The 13,508-nt window shown below is 46.9% G+C and overlaps 1 protein-coding gene across 3 annotated transcripts in view; it reads right to left on the bottom strand.

Moving 5' to 3' along the window:
- Pkig (cAMP-dependent protein kinase inhibitor gamma) overlaps positions 1–11,087 on the bottom strand; it is a 71,205-nt gene extending 60,118 nt beyond the window's left edge. Inside the window, exon 1 of one of the 3 annotated variants that reach the window (XM_021155784.2) lies at positions 10,990–11,087. The gene's annotated coding sequence lies outside the window, so the exon portion shown is untranslated. Of the gene's footprint in view, positions 1–10,822; positions 10,965–10,989 lie in introns of those variants that run through there. The other 2 variants (XM_029474341.1, XM_029474339.1) reach the window with 2 other exon arrangements.
- Positions 11,088–13,508: the final 2,421 nt, after the last annotated feature.

Genomic DNA, 13,508 nt, shown 5'->3' with positions numbered 1-13,508 from the left:
CCATCCCATATACAACCACCAAACCCAGACACTATTGCATATGCCAGAAAGATTTTGTTGACAGGACCCTGATATAGCTCTCTCTTGTGAGGCTATGCCAGTGCCTGGCAAATACAGAAGTGGATGCTCACAGTCATCTATTGGATGGAACACAGGGCCCCAATGAAGGAGCTAGAGAAAGCACCCAAGGAGCTGAAGGGGTCTGCAGCCCTATAGGAGGAACAACAATATGAACTAACCAGTAAGCCCCCAGAGTTGTGTCTCTAGTTGCATATGTAGTAGAGGATGGCCTAGTGGGCCATCAATTGGAGGAGAGGCCCTTGGTCTTGCAAAGATCATATGCCCCAGTACAGGGGAATGCCAGGGCTAGAAACCAGGAGTGGGTGGGTTAGGAAGCAGGGCAGGGGGAGGGTATAGGGGGCTTTGGGGATAGCATTTGAAATGTAAATGAAGAAAATATCTAATAAAAATAATTTAAATAAATAAATAATAAGAAAACATGAGAGAGAGAGAAAGAGGGGGGGGGGTTGGGGAGCAAAGGAAGGAAGGAAAAACAAACATTTGACCAGGCACGATAGTGCATGCCCATAATTGCAGTACCCAGGCAACTACGGCAGGAAGACTACCACACATTAAGACCAGCCTGGTCTACATAGCAAATTGAGACCAATCAAAAATCTATAGAGTGACTCTACCTCACAGATAAACAATAAAACATACCTTTTTTTTTTCCAAATGAAAAAGAGAACCTACTATGTTATGAAGTTTATTTGATGGACTGACAAATGGAGCTCTGAGAAAGCCCATGAAGTCTCCAAATGGAAAACCATACACCCCACCCCTGATGTCCCAAGGGTCTGATCCCTCGAGGCCAGAACACCCTGGGAAATTGTCCTTAATGTTAACTCAGAATGCATTTACATTTATTACTTGTGATGTTCTGATGGCTTAGATGGCTTAGATACTCTTAGCCCCATTTTCATGTGAAGAAACTCTAGCTTGGAAAGGGTGGCACCTAAGGTCATTTAGTTTAGTGCCTCAACTGCCACACCTGCCTTTCTGTCTGCTGCCGAGCAGTGCTGACCACAGGCACCAGCAGCAGTGGCACCTGAGTCTCACTCGCCACTCGGTGGGCTTTGTTCTCTGCACTTGTGTATGCCAACTCAGGTAGTGTGTACAATAGTCTTTCACTAAAGGCACACTGGCCTATCTGTGGGCCACCAGCCTCCTCTCTGTCTACTCTGCTCATCTTACATGCTCTGCATCTCTACCCAGAAAATCAAAATGGCCACCCTAGAACCCCAATGTTCTCTCCACCTTCATCTGCAATCATAACTCATTCTAAAATATTAGTAATTATTAAAGCTGGATGTGGGTAATGAGGACTGCTTTTTACTATCTGCTCCTGTTTTATTTAGTTTAGAAATTACCTTATAAACATTTATGGTTTTCCCTTAACATAAAATCTGACCCACTGAAGAAGCCCGATGACTAGCCTCCACTAAGAGTGAATTCAAAGACAGTGTTTCCCCGGGCGATGGTGGCGCATGCCTTTAATCCCAGCACTCGGGAGGCAGAGGCAGGCAGATTACTGAGTTCGAGGCCAGCCTGGTCTACAAAGTGAGTTCCAGGACAGCCAGGGCTATACAGAGAAACCGTGTCTCGAAAAACAAAAACCAACCAAACAAAACAAAACAAAAACCAAAGACAGTGTTTCTAAAGAAGGCCCTGCAGTAAAAGAAAGGGGTGTTGACTCACTCACTAGTTCTGAGAACAAAGACCTGATCCCCAAGTATGTGTAAGGCTAGGTAAAGGTCCATGGAGGAATTCTTATTCTCACCAAGCTAAGAACTGAACACACACACACACACACACACACACACACACACAGTTCAAAGTGCTACAGGAGTGAAGAAGGAAATTCCATTATACAGAACTCTCCAGGGCAGTCCAAACTTTTGACAAGTATTATTTCAATTCAGTAAGTGGCTCACAGAAGGATGAGTGCCAAACACAAAACCAGGTCTGGAAAGCCACATCCTCTCTTTTATGCCATCGTGGTGGCTTGCAGAGAGGGGTTGGAGGTGTAAATTCTTCTGCAGTCTCTGGACAAAACAGAGATTAGAGAAGATGTGTGCATATGTGTGTGTGCACATATAGGTGCTCACACATTCACAACCTAGAAGTTGTGTGTGCGTGTGTTTAAGACAGGGTTTTTCACTGAATTGGAACATGCCAATTCAGCTAAACCTGTGGCCAGCAAGCCCCAGGGATTCTCCACGTCCTTAGAGCTGAGATCACAGACATACATGGTCAGCTTTTACATGGGTGCTGGGGATTGCACTCAGGTCCTCAGTCTTACCAGGCAAGCACTTTACTCACTGAGCCATCTCTCAGCTGACATTTTTATTTAAGATCTTTAAGGGGCTAGAGATGCTAAGTTAAGAGTGCCTGCTAGGGCTGGAGAGATGGCTCAGCGGGTAAGAGCACTGACTGCTCTTCCGAAGGTCCTGAGTTCAAATCCCAGCAACCACATGGTGGCTCACAACCACCCGTAACAAGATCTGGCGCCCTCTTCTGGAGTGTCTTAAGACAGCTACAGTGTATTTAAATATAATTAATAAATAAATCTTTTAAAAAAATACTAAAATTAAGAGTGCCTGCTATTCTTTGACTTTCTAGCTTTCTAGTACCAGACAGTGCTATTCAGGCTGCTGGAGAAGAAAGGATTTCACCCAGCACCAGACCCTGGATGCTACAATATCAACCTAGTACAATAGTGGCATGACTGTCAAGGAGGTGACCAGCCACTTTCTGACTGAATCTGAGGCCTGCTCCACAGGAGGAAGTTGATGTCTGATATTATAAACCTGGTCAAAAGCCATGGTAGAGAGATTGTAGGTTCTACAGGGGAACCTACTTTTGTTATTTTTGCTAAATTTTTCATGTTGCCAAACTGCCTTGTAAATGTTTCCATCTGTACATCTGTGCTGCTCTTAGCTAAGTCAGGGAAGCTTCTTTCTGTCGTAGGCAGTAGCTAATGAAGAGAGTCATAACTGTCTGAATGCTGAGAATAAGTGATCAGGAGCACTGAGCACTAAAGGAGACATCTGTGTCATACTCCCTATGTCCAAGGCTCAAGAACACTGCAGAAGAGAGGGGGAAAGGGTGTAAGAGCTACTACAGGAGGGGAGGAGTGTCATGTGAGTGCTGTCTTCTGAACAGAACATGGCTTTTACAGTCATGAACTCACTCCAGCTGTGGATACATGCACAACCCTGCATACGATCCCGGCAACAAGATCAGACAACAACATCCCCACCAATCCCCACCAGGCAGCACCACTAGTCTCAGACTCTGATCCCCCCCCACTCACACACACACACACACACACACCACAGAAAGGACAGGAAGGTAGGAGGGGGTGTGCTGGGGACATCAGGAGACTGGGGAAGGGATAGTTAAGGACAGGATATACACTTGACTGGACCTACTCTGTAGAACACAGAATCATGGATGCTGCCATCTTTGAATGGTTTCTCCCAGAGTGAATCATTGTGAACAGAAAAGCTGGGCAGCCTGGGGAAAAGCTGTAACCATCAAATGAAGCAAGACAAGATCACTGTACCTTTGCCAAGGTACCTTTTTCTAAAAGGTATTTGCAATCTCTCCAAAAAAGTACTTGAAGAATAGGGGCTCAGGGTGTGGCTCAATTGGTAGAGTGATTGCCTAGCATGCAGAAAGCCCTGAGTGTGAGTCGCAGCACTACAGAAACCTGTGTGTGGTGGAGCATCCCTCTAGGTTCAGAAGTTCAAGGTCATTTTCCCCTACTTAGTGGGAATTCACTACCGGCCAGGGCTAGAGATTGTCTCAAAAGCAGCATTGGGCTAGGGCTGAGGGATTTATTACTCAGCATTCTATCATTGCCTAGCTCTGGGTTCCTTCAATCTCCAGTTGGGAAGGAAAGGTGAACGGGAGGGAGGAAGGGAGAAGAAAAATATAGAAAGGCATAGGAGGAAAGCTGAAATTTTAAACCCCACGACTTAGAGGTCCCAGCTTCCAAGGAGTCTCCAGAATCCTCTCACCTAAGGTTTTCCCCTCTGAAAACTAGAAGGATCTTCCCCCACCTCGCAGAGCTGCTGCCTAGGGGAGATGAGATTATGGGCTTGCATCTTTCAGAAATTTGAAGTGTTGAGCTATTTACAAATGTCAGTTTAACACCTGGCTCCCTCCAAGACGCTCTGAAGCAGATCTCAAGGATATGGGTCTAGAGGAGGTGATGGATGGGCTAAGGTCATCCAGACCCTGTGAATTCTTTTCTTTATTCATTCATTTTAAGATTTATCTTTTGGATTGTTTTTTTTAAATGTTTCTGTTTTGTTTTTTGGAGACAGCGTCTCACTTTGAAGTTCTAGCTGTCCTGGAATTCACTGTGTAAATCAGGCTAGCCTTAAACTCACAGAGATCCACCTGTCTCTGCCCTGAAAGTACTGGGATTAAAGACGTGTGCCACTACACCCTGCTAAGATTTATGTATATTTTTAATTATGGTTTTGTGTGTGTAAGAATGACTGCAGCCCCTCTGGAGTTTCAAGCTGTTGGGAGTCTCCTGACGGAGGCACGGGGAATCAGGGAGAGGTCCTCTGGTAGAGCACCATCCATTCTTAACCCCAGCCCTTTTTCCAGCTCAGATCCTGAGAAGTTTTGTTTCCTTGAAATGCCCAGCACTTGGTAAGCAGAACCAAGAAGATAAGGAGAGTTCAAGGTCATTCCTGGATACAAAGAGAGTCCTAGGCCAGTTTGAGCCACATAATACTCTGTTCCAAAAATTGGGTGGCAGGGTGTGGGGTGGGGAGATAATATGGTAGCATGGCCTGGTGTATAAACCTTTAAGCCCAGTACTCCAGAAGCAGAGGCAGGTGGCTCTCTGAGTTCAAGACCAGCCTGGTCTATATAGTGAATTCAGGCCAGTCAAGGCTGCATAGTTAGACTGTCTCGAGGACGATGATGACGACAATGATGAGGCACTGAGTACAGGGTACTTTCCCCCATGAACCTACAACACAGACATAAAGTGCTTCTCTTCCTCACACACTCATGTTTCACAGCAGCATTAGTCATCAGAGCCAAAACAACGAAGCAACCCAAGACTCCCCCATAGAGAGATGGATAAGCCAAGCGCTAGAAGCACACAATGAAGCGCTATTCAACCTTAAAAAAAAGGAAACAGGCTTCGTGGCTGTATTAGTCAGGGTTCTCGAGAGTTACAGAATTTATGATAGTCTCTATATAGTAAGGGAATTTGTTGATGACTTACAGTCTATGGTCCAACTCCCAGCAATGGTCAGCAGTAGCTGTGGATGGAAGTCCAAGGATCTAGCAGTTGCTCAGTCCCACTCAACAAGCAGGCGAAGAAGAGAGAATCAATCTTCCTTCTTCCAATGTCCTTCTGTAGGTCTCCGGTAGAAGGTATGGCCCAGATTAAAGGTGTGTGCCACCAAGCCTGGAACTGGGACTTGCTTTGTCCCAGATGACCTTAAACTCAGAGATCTCCCTGTCTTAATCTTCTGTGATTCATAGCCACTATGCCTCAAGATCTCCATGCCAAGATCCAGATCAGACACTTGTATCTCCCAGCCTCCAGATTAAGATCACTGGTGAGTCTTCCAATTCTGAATTGTAATTCATTCCAAATATAGTCAACTTGACAAACAGGACTAGCCACTACAGTGGCATATATCTGTAAGCTCAGAATACAAGAGGTTGAGGCAGGAGGACTGCCTTGAGTTTGTGACTAGCTGGGGCTACATAGTAAGACTGAAGAGGAAAATTTAGCACATTATATAACAAGGCTGAACTTTGAGGACTCTCTGTTAAGAGAAATAACTGATCACTGAAAACAAAGTGAATGTGTGACTTCATTACTGAGATATCTGGAAGGAAGGAAGGAAGGAAGGAAGGAAAGAAGGAAGGAAGGAAGGAAGGAAGGAAGAAGGGAGGGAGGGAGGGAGGGAAAAAAAGCCAGCAAGCTGTCAGAACTGAGGGGGAGGGAAATGGAGATTGTTTAGTAAGTATAAATTTGAGTTATGGGGGAAGGCTGGAATGATGGCTTGGCAGTTAGAAGCACTTGCTTGTTACAGCTTTAATCCCAGCACTCTGGAGGCAGAGATAGGCAGATCTCGAGTTCAAAGCCAGCCTGGTCTACAGAACAAGTTATAGGACAGACAGGGCTACACAGAGAATCACTGTCTTGAAGAAAAAAAAAAGTATATAGGTGTTTTGCCTACATATATGTCTGTGGACCATGGGTATACCTGGTACTTACAAAGGCCAGAAGAGAATGTCAGATCCCCTGGGACTGGAGTCACAGATGGTTGTGAGCCACCACATGAGTACTGGAAACTGAAACTGGGTCCTTTGGGGAAGCAACAATTGCTTTTCTTCCTCTTTTTTTGGGGGGTGGGGGTGGGGATTTTAAGACTGGGGTTTCTCTCTATAGCCCTGGGTATGCTGGAACTTGTTCTGTAGATCAGGCTGACTTCTAACTTGGAGATCTGCCTGCTTCTGCCTTCCATGTGCCACCAGTATTTTTAAATTATTTCTCAAATTATCTCAGCACATAATATAAAAAGTATAAACTGACAGCATCCAGGTTGTGACTAAGAGTAAAAGCTGAGTGGGGAGCTGCCCAAGCAGGAGGACCTGAGCTTGGAACCTCCAGCATCCACAGGAAAGACGACCACAGGGCTGAGGGATGCTCAGGTTACAGCAGCTGCTACTCTACTCAGGACCCGGGTTTCAGTCTCAGCAGCCACATGGTGCTCACAAGGCCAGCTACATATACAGGTATATATACACATACACACACACACACACACACATACATACATATACACGTACATGAAATAAGCATGGCTGTGCGTGCCTGTAGCCCCAGCACTATGGAGGATGGAGGAAAGGGGATCCCTGGGGCTTGCTGCTGCCAACCTAACTCTAGGTTCAGTGAAAGACAGAGAGTGATGGAGTATAACGTCACACCTGCACACACGGGTGCACGCACCACACACACAATGATTAAACTCTCTGGACTCCTCAGCAAACTAAAACACAGAACCCAAATATACTCTGATCTGGGGTAAGCATTTTACCATAGTTTCATCCATAAACCGAAGATCATAACAGAACCTGTCTCATAAAGGTTTTATAATGATTATATCATTGAGGGATTATAGAGTGCTTGCCTAGAACCCACAAGGCACTCAGTTCAACCCCCAGCAACCTGCCCCATACAACAAGGTTATAAGGAGATTAGTGTGTGACAAGCACTTCATAGAGTAGTCTGAAAAGGCCTGCTACCTGCCAATAACGAGAGCATCGTTTGTGCTCCACACGCACACCTTTTGTCCGTGGTTGGTGCCTGCCATTGGTGCACTTCTGTTGGCAATAACCTCTCTGCCTGAGCCTCTCCACTCCTGGCTTTCAGAGACAGCTGTGCTATCGCGTTTCCCTTCCACTCCCAGGTCTTCTCAGCCTTTCCTCCCACCAGCTCTGTGCCAACTACAGTTGTCTCCCATGCTTTAAAGAAAACCCTTCCCTTACTCCTCAGTCGAGCTCCAGCCTCCCCATCCCTCCACAGCCACCCTGCACGGAGCTGCCTCCGCTCTGTCTTCTCACATCCCACTCTTACCTCTTCCCACTGATCCATTACACCGAAGCTTTGGAAGCTGGGACATTAGAGATTCCACCCCCGCCATTTCGCCACATCTGCTCAGTCAGGGCTCTGGTGACCTTGGAACTGATTTATTCAGATGGCACCTTCTGACTTTAATTGCAGCTGCTGGCCACCTGACCACACATTCTTGGTTTCCTCTTACTTCCAGAGCTATTTCTTCTTGGTGTCACCTAAATGAATGGTTCTTCCAAGACTGCAAAGCAGCAGCCCTCAGATCTGGGCCTTTAAAAATCTCTCATTATCTTCCACTATTATTTGGGGCTTGGGGGGAAGAGAGCGGGTTGTTTCGTTGACACAAGGCCTGACTATGGAGTCCAGGCTGGCCCCATACTCCTGATCCTCCTGCTTCAGCCTCTGAGTTCTGGATTGCAGGTGTGAAGCACCACAGCTGCTCAGCACTGACATTCCACTTGGAGCTGTAGTGAACTGCTTTCACCTCCATAAACACACTAATACTGCCCAGTGTGGTAACATGCCTTTAATTCTAGTACTCTGAAGGCAGAGGCAGAGGAGCCACTGTACATTTTAGGCCAGCTTGGCCTACAAAACAAGGTCTCAAAATAAACAAATTCACAAACTTGTGTGTGCGTGTGTATGCTGAGATAAGGTCTCATTCAGCCCAGCCTAGCCTTGAACTTGCTCTGGAGCCAGGACTTAAACTCTTGGTCCTCCTGCTTCCACCTCCAACTGCTGGAAAGACAGGCAGGTGCCACGCTGGGCTCAGTGACATTGCTTTTGTTTTGTTTTGTTTGAGACAGGGTTTCTCTGTATAGCCCTGGCTGTCCTGGAACTCACTCTGTAGACCAGGCTGGCCTCGAACTCAGAAATCCGCCTGCCTCTGCCTCCCAAGTGCTGGGATTAAAGGCGTGCGCCACCATGCCTGGCTTGACATTGCTTTTCAATATTTTGAAATACTGTCTTTTTCCATTCTCACCATCTCTCCAGATAGAGCTAATTCTCACTACTCTCTCCCCCAACCTCCAAACTAGATTGTATTCACCTGAACAGAAACACCCAGCAACACCTCCCATTACACTGCCACTGTCAGCCTAATTTCCCAACTAGGCCCTGATCTCCACAATAAGAACCAGCTTTCTCATCCAGCTCTGCCCAGTGCCTGGCACCTCATACTTCCTATGGGTTAGATGTAGTTTGTGTGCATGTCCCAAGGGTTCATGTGTTGACATTTCTGCTTCAGATGGTGAGTGAAGACAGGGGAAACCACACTGACACAGTGTCCAGAGGAAGGAGGCAGCATCAGATAAGGTCAGAGGTTGTGACTCGATCCTGGAACTGCCTGAGAAAAGGCCAAGGGTAAACAGCTCTGAGGCAGTACCCATGCCTGCTGTGGGCAAGGGTCTCTTCAACCCCGACACCACTAAAAGAGGAACCCTTGAACTCCCCATCTCGTGATATGCTCAACAAGCTGAGCCCTCTCAGGACACTGCCATAAAAAGAACATGGTCAGAAGTGGGCCCCAAGAATCTCCAGAACTGTAAGCTAAAGAAACCTCTTCTCTCTCTCTCTCTTTTTAAAGATTTATTTATTGCTATATGTAAGTACACTGTAGCTGTCTTCAGACACACCAGAAGAGGGCATCGGTTCTCATTACGGATGATTGCTGGGATTTGAACTAAGAACCTTGAGAAAAGCAGTCGGTGCTCTTAACCGCTGAGCCATCTCGCCTGCCCCGAAACCTCTTCCCTTGCTAAAGCTATCCAACCTCGAGCATGTAGTTTGTTGTTTGTTTGTTTGTTTGTTTTGTTTTTCGAGACAGGGTTTCTCTGTATAGCCCTGGCTGTCCTGGAACTCACTTTGTAAACCAGGCTGGCCTCGAACTCAGAAATCCGCCTGCCTCTGCACCCCCACCCCCCACCCCGAGTGCTGGGATTAAAGGCGTGCGCCACCACGCCCGGCTGAGTATGTAGTTTTAACAATGAAAAAAGGTCTAAGATAATTGTCAATATCTGTTTTTGTTTTTGTTTTGAATCGCCATAAAGAACTGGCTGCAAAGCAAAAAACAAGAGCAAGGAGACCAAAGAGGGTGAGAGGTCTACTTCTGATCAAGGGCGCGCATAGGATCACGCAAGTGCATGCGCACACGCTCACCCGCTACTAATTAGACGCCTCTGCAAACTCACAAACTCAGGAGCGGAGACATGAGAGTCAGGAGTTCAAGGCAAGCCTCAGCTACAAAGCAGCATTAATCAAGACCAGACTGTAGGCCACAAAATCCTGTATTAAAACAAACAAATCCCTTGAGGGTTCACAAAAAAATAAAAAGCAAACATCCTAAAACTTTACCCATGACGCCACCTCCGACCCTAAAAAAGTCTGTCAAGAAGAGCCGAGGCTTATCCTTCAAACATCAAGCTCTTGCTATCTTTTGGACTCCCTTCCAGCCTGAAATTCTTGGGAGAGTTTCTAGAAGTTTGGCTGTCTCCTCAAGGCACCGTTTTCCTAACACTGGGCACACACAGCAGCCTAGTCTGCTGACCAAGACATACCTCCTTTTGGAAGTAACCTAGTGTAATCCTCTCTCTCTGATCACCTCTGAAGGTCTACAACTGCCTCCACTGCATTCAGCTTCCTGTACGCGTAAAACCATAGCTCAAATTACACCAAATTCCAGTCCATAGGTCAGTTTCCTACGGGCAGGAGTGGAGTTCCCTAAGGACAAGACGTCTCATTCACTTTTTTTTTTCTTTTTTTTTTTTTAAACCGCTGGCGATCAGCCCAGGCCCTGGTTCTCAATAAATACTCAATGATGCTCCTCGTAGTAGTAGCAAGAAAAGCGCCCATGTAGTGAGGATTTTAAATATAAATGCATGCTGTGATCATCTTATAAGACAGGTATTATTATCCCCATTGTGCAGGTGAGAAAACTGACTCAGAAATAAGTCCTATCTCGCCGACCTCCCCCACCACCACCAACGAAGAGCGACACACGCAGACGTTCTCTTCAGTTCCTAGCTACTCCGCGACCAACCCTCATAAAATAGGAGCTTTTAAAAAATTACTATTTAAAAGGAAAACTTTCGAGTGAGGCTCCAGAGATACGTAAAGAATAAAAGCGGAAAGCGCACCCACCCGAACCCGGCCAGGGTCAGAGGGCGTCGCAGACGCCAGCTCGCGGGCCCAAGGGACAAAGGTCCGGCCCTCCGTCCTTGCCTGGCGTCCCCGCGACCCGTTCCTCGCCGGTCGCCCGGCGGACCGCTCCTCTCCGGGTCACGTCCACCCGCTCTACCGCCGCTTACCTGCCGCCTTGTCGCCTCGTAGAGCCCCGGCCGCCGGCGCGAGCGCCTCCCCGGGGCCGCCTGGCGCCCGCAGCCCGCCGCCGAGCCGTTGCCTAGGCGACGCGACTGCCGAACTCCCGCGTCGCTCGCTCTATGGCGGCCGGGAAGGGACGCGACTGGGAGCAATGGGCGGAGGAAGGAAAGCGGTCCTGAGGCTGGGGTCTTAGCTCTCCAGAGAGGTGGCCAGTGAAAGATGAGCATGGAGGCCAGCGAGGCTCTAAGTGAGGGCTTGTCCCTCGGATGTTTATGCCACCAGATGTAGCTTATTATTTTTTTAATTACTTTTTTTGATGGTGGTAGATATGCTCTATCACTGAGCTACAAGCCCAGCCCTCTGCCTGAAAATAAAGACTAGAAAATTTGATGTGGCCGGGCGTGGTGGCGCACGCCTTTAATCCCAGCACTTGGGAGGCAGAGGCAGGCGGATTTCTGAGTTCGAGGCCAGCCTGGTCTACAAAGTGAGTTCCAGGACAGCCAGGACTATACAGAGAAACCCTGTCTCGAAAAACCAAAAAAAAAAAAAAAAAAAAAAAAAAAAAAAAAAAAAAAAAAAAAAAAAAAAAGAAAAGAAAATTTGATGTGGAGTGTCATAATCTCTGGAACAAAGGGGTATGGCAAAAAAAGTAAAAGGTTTTTTTTTTGAGGGGGGGCGCGAAAATTTAAACACCAGAATTAATTTCAGCATGGGAAATAATTAATTCATATTCAGCAATTAGGTTTCCTGGGGGAAACCCTGCAGATATAAGGGAACCTAAGCTCAAAGGGTGCTCCTAACTGGTGTGGAGCTTGTATCCACTGGGGGGGAAAACTATGAATTAGACTCAATCTGAATTCAGATTAAATCAGTTGATTGCTACCACTAACAGAATCACAGCCTGGGATGGCAGCCTTAGAGCCACATCAAAAGATTGCCTTGACAAGGGGTGGCTAAAGGAAGGGTTTACAAAGATGGACATCAGCAGTGGGCATCACAGTTATCTCATGCTCGGTGGAACCCATAGCTGGGGGGAGAACTGGCTTTCCTCCTCTCAGTTGTTTCTCATCCCACTGTACAGAGGTAAAGGGTCCGCCTCATCCCAGTTCCAGAGCCATAAGCAGGTTTACAGAAGCCAGAGCAACGGGGTTAACTACCTCACAGAAGCAATGCCCTGTTTCCTCTTCTTGTCTCACATAGGCCTGTAGGCCCCTAGCATTCTCCTGCATTTTAGGTCAGAATGGCTCCTTAAGCTATTTAAGGAGTTTTTGGTACACCTTAAGTTCCTTAGTTATTATAGGAGAGTCACATATAAATTGTCACACAAGCTAGACCACTCAGGGGAAATGGAAAGTGTTATTAATGACTGAGAGAGTGGTTTCTTCCTGGGCAAACAGTAACACAGTGCCATCAGGTTAGGGCTGGCCCTAACACATTCCCACCAGGAGTGCTAATCGTTGAACCTGGTCAAGGACTGAAAAGCGACACATTTATTGGGAGTGGTAACTAAGCAGTTGTTACAAATGACCTAAGAGCTCTCTCCAATAACACCAATTTAGAGACTGTTAAAAGCACCGACATAGCTGGGCGTGGTGGTGCACGCCTTTAATCCCAGCACTTGGGAGGCAGAGGCAGGCAAATTTCTGAGTCAGCCTGGTCTACAGAGTGAGTTCCAGGACAGCCAGGGCTACACAGAGAAACCCTGTCTCGAAACAAACAAACAAATAAACAAACAAACAAGTCACCAACTTGGGTGGTTAAGAGGACCTATCACACTCCCAGAAAACCCTGGTTCAATTCCCAGCAACTGCATGATACCTAACAGCTGTCTGTAGCTCCAGTTTCAGGGGAATTTTATGTCCTCTGGCCTCTGTGGGCACCAGGCACATACATGGTGCACAGACATGCATGTAGGCGAAACATTCATACACATAAAATAAAATTCCCCTACACATTTGTCGCAGATGTGCAGCTTGGTCATCATGTGGGTCCCCAATCAATTGGAGCAAGGGCTGTCTCTGACTCTGCTGCCTGCCATTGGATTTCCTTCCCCTAGCTGGAGTGCCTGGTGGGGCCTCCCACCCGCAGGAGAGGATACACTTAGTACCTGTTGTGACTTGGTGTTCCAGGGCTGGTTGGTATATAAAGGGGGCTTTCCCTTCTCTTCAGAGAAGGGAAGAGAAGATAATGGGGAGAGGAAGAGGAGGGTGAGACTGGGAAGAGAGGAGGGAGGGGGCTACTACCAGGATGTAAAGTGAATAAATAAATTAATGAAAAGGAAATAAAATGAAATAAAAAGAATTTTTAAAATATCTTTAAAAAAACAACAACAACAGAGATCAGACTCTGATCTGAGCATGCTCACTTGGACACTGAAACTGTGATCGAAAGCTTGGGATAAGATTTTTTTCTGAGCCGGGCGTGGTGGCGCACGCCTTTAATCCCAGCACTCGGGAGGCAGAGGCAGGCGGATTTCTGAGTTCGAGGCCAGCCTGGTCTACAAAGT

The sequence above is a fragment of the Mus caroli genome, chromosome 2 (genome assembly GCF_900094665.2).
Source record: "Mus caroli chromosome 2, CAROLI_EIJ_v1.1, whole genome shotgun sequence".
NCBI lineage: Eukaryota > Metazoa > Chordata > Mammalia > Rodentia > Muridae > Mus > Mus caroli.
The sequence above is the reverse complement of the archived record's forward strand: the minus strand, read 5'-3'. Positions and strand labels throughout refer to the sequence as shown.